At 49.2% G+C, this 2,373-nt stretch overlaps 1 pseudogene; it reads left to right on the plus strand.

Annotated features, from left to right (window-relative positions):
* The first annotated feature begins 456 nt into the window (after positions 1 to 456).
* LOC107122023 lies at positions 457 to 1,396 on the plus strand (annotated as a pseudogene).
* Positions 1,397 to 2,373: the final 977 nt, after the last annotated feature.

The raw sequence follows: 2,373 nt of genomic DNA on the forward strand, positions 1-2,373 counted from the left end.
CGCCCCCCCCCCTCGCCGGTGCGGGCCGGGGGGGGGGGGGGAAAAGCCTCGCGGGGGGGGGTCTTTAATCGCCCCCCCCCCCATGTCGGGATTCGCCGGAGGGGCCTCGTTTTGCTTGCTCGCCCCGCCCCGGGCCTTCTGCGAGTCGGGGAGGGAGGCGCCGGGTGCCCCCGGATTGACTGTGTTAAGGGGTCCGGCCCTCCGGGGATTGCCGCGCGTCTCCAGGTGGGGCAGCCGTGTTGGTCTGAAGCAGCAGAACAGGCTGAGAGTCGGTGACTTGCATACGACCGCCCAGTCCCCCCTTCTCTCCCTTGAAGTGCAGGGTTTTCAATGGGGCTCATTTAAATAAAAATAGCGCCTGGCTTGGCAGAAAAAACAGCACTATGCCCTACACTTGCATGGGTAATTAACAGAGGAATCTAATTATGACAGCCATGCTAAGGACTGGCACTGCAGACAGAATGAGCCGGCGAAGCAGTACCAGCATCAGGGATGAGGACGGGAAGATGAGTAGCTCTGAGGAAGTATCCTGGATTTCCTGGTTTTGTGGCTTGCGTGGCAATGAGTTCTTCTGTGAGGTGGATGAAGATTACATTCAAGACAAATTCAATCTAACTGGTCTCAATGAGCAAGTTCCCCATTATCGCCAGGCCTTGGATATGATTCTGGATTTGGAACCAGATGAGGAGCTCGAGCACAATCCTAACCAGAGTGACTTGATTGAACAGGCAGCTGAGATGCTGTATGGGCTCATTCATGCCCGCTATATCCTCACAAATCGCGGCATTGCCCAGATGCTTGAGAAATACCAGCAGGGAGACTTTGGCTACTGTCCTCGAGTTTATTGTGAGAACCAGCCCATGTTGCCTATTGGCTTGTCTGGTATCGCTGGGGAGGCCATGGTCAAACTGTACTGCCCAAAGTGCATGGATGTCTACACCCCCAAATCTTCCCGCCACCATCATACGGATGGGGCCTATTTTGGGACTGGCTTTCCCCACATGCTGTTCATGGTGCACCCCGAGTACCGGCCGAAACGACCAGCCAACCAGTTTGTGCCCAGGCTTTATGGCTTCAAGATCCATCCCATGGCTTACCAGTTGCAACTTCAGGCTGCCAGTAATTTCAAGAGCCCAGTCAAAACTATCCGTTGATCTTCTCTGTCCAGGTGCCCAGGGTCTTTCCCTGTCAACTCCCTTTACCCCCAGTCAGGGCTGTTCATTCTTTAATTTTGGTGACACCCACTGAGGACTGTTCCTTCAGTCACCCTCCAGCCTGATTTTTAGTCTTACTCTGGTGTGTGGTTTAAATTAATAATAATCAATTTCTGTTAATTCCCAGAAACACAGACTGTGACAGACAAATTCAATAACCACCTTAAATGTCATGATTTTGTGGGGCTTTTTTTCTTTTTAAAAAATAAAATGAGATTTAAAAAAGCGACCAAAAAAAAAAAAAAGAACAGGCTGAGAGTCCGGTGGGGGCACCTTCAAGACCAGCAGCAGAGGATTGTTCAAGGTGCCAGCTTAGGCGTGCAAGGCACACTTCCCCCAAAGGCACTGGAATGGCAGATGAGGCTCTGCATTTACGGCCAGGGAGTTAACAGCAAATTAACATGTAACGTGATGATGATCAAGATATGCATGCCAGAGCATTCATAGTCCTTCTTACAGCCTTAACTTGTTATTTAGCTTTTCACTTTGCATACCTTAAACATCATCACGTTACATGTTAATTTGCTGTTAAATCCCTGTCCATGAGAACCTCGTCTGCCGTTCCAGTGCCTTTGGGGAAAGTGTGCCTTGCACACGAAAGCTCACGCCTTGAATAAACCTTAGCTCATCGCCAGACTACCCTGGAAGAAATGGCTGTTTTGGAGGGTGGACTCTGAAGCCTTGTACACGGCTCAGGTCCCCTCCCCTCCTTTCCCCTCCCCAGGATTCACCCCCAAATCTCCAGGAATTTCCCAACCTGGATCTAGCCAGTAGGGATCTTGCAACTATTATTATTGTTGTTGTTATTATTATTGCCATCCACACATTCATTACTTTATTTATTATACCTCCAGAGGGAAAGAAACACAACAAGAACAGTTGCCTTAAACTAAAAGTATTGATTAACTCTAAAACTGTACAGATATATTCAGTATCAATACCCAACAGCATATGGTGTTCACTTCAGAAAGAACAAGGAATTCCTGGACTGTGGACCAAGACCTCACTCCAGCCTCGGTGGGGTGCTGGTCAAACAGACCCGGACAAAGCCCAAAGCCCCCTTTTCATTCTCTTTTCAGCCAACAGCAATCAAGGGAGGAGTCAATTAAAAACATACCAAACCTGCCAAATACCCGCCCATCCTAAATTGATAAGATGA

The sequence above is a fragment of the Gekko japonicus genome, unplaced genomic scaffold, assembly GCF_001447785.1.
Source record: "Gekko japonicus isolate JY-2015 unplaced genomic scaffold, Gekko_japonicus_V1.1 scaffold3292, whole genome shotgun sequence".
Lineage (NCBI taxonomy): Eukaryota > Metazoa > Chordata > Lepidosauria > Squamata > Gekkonidae > Gekko > Gekko japonicus.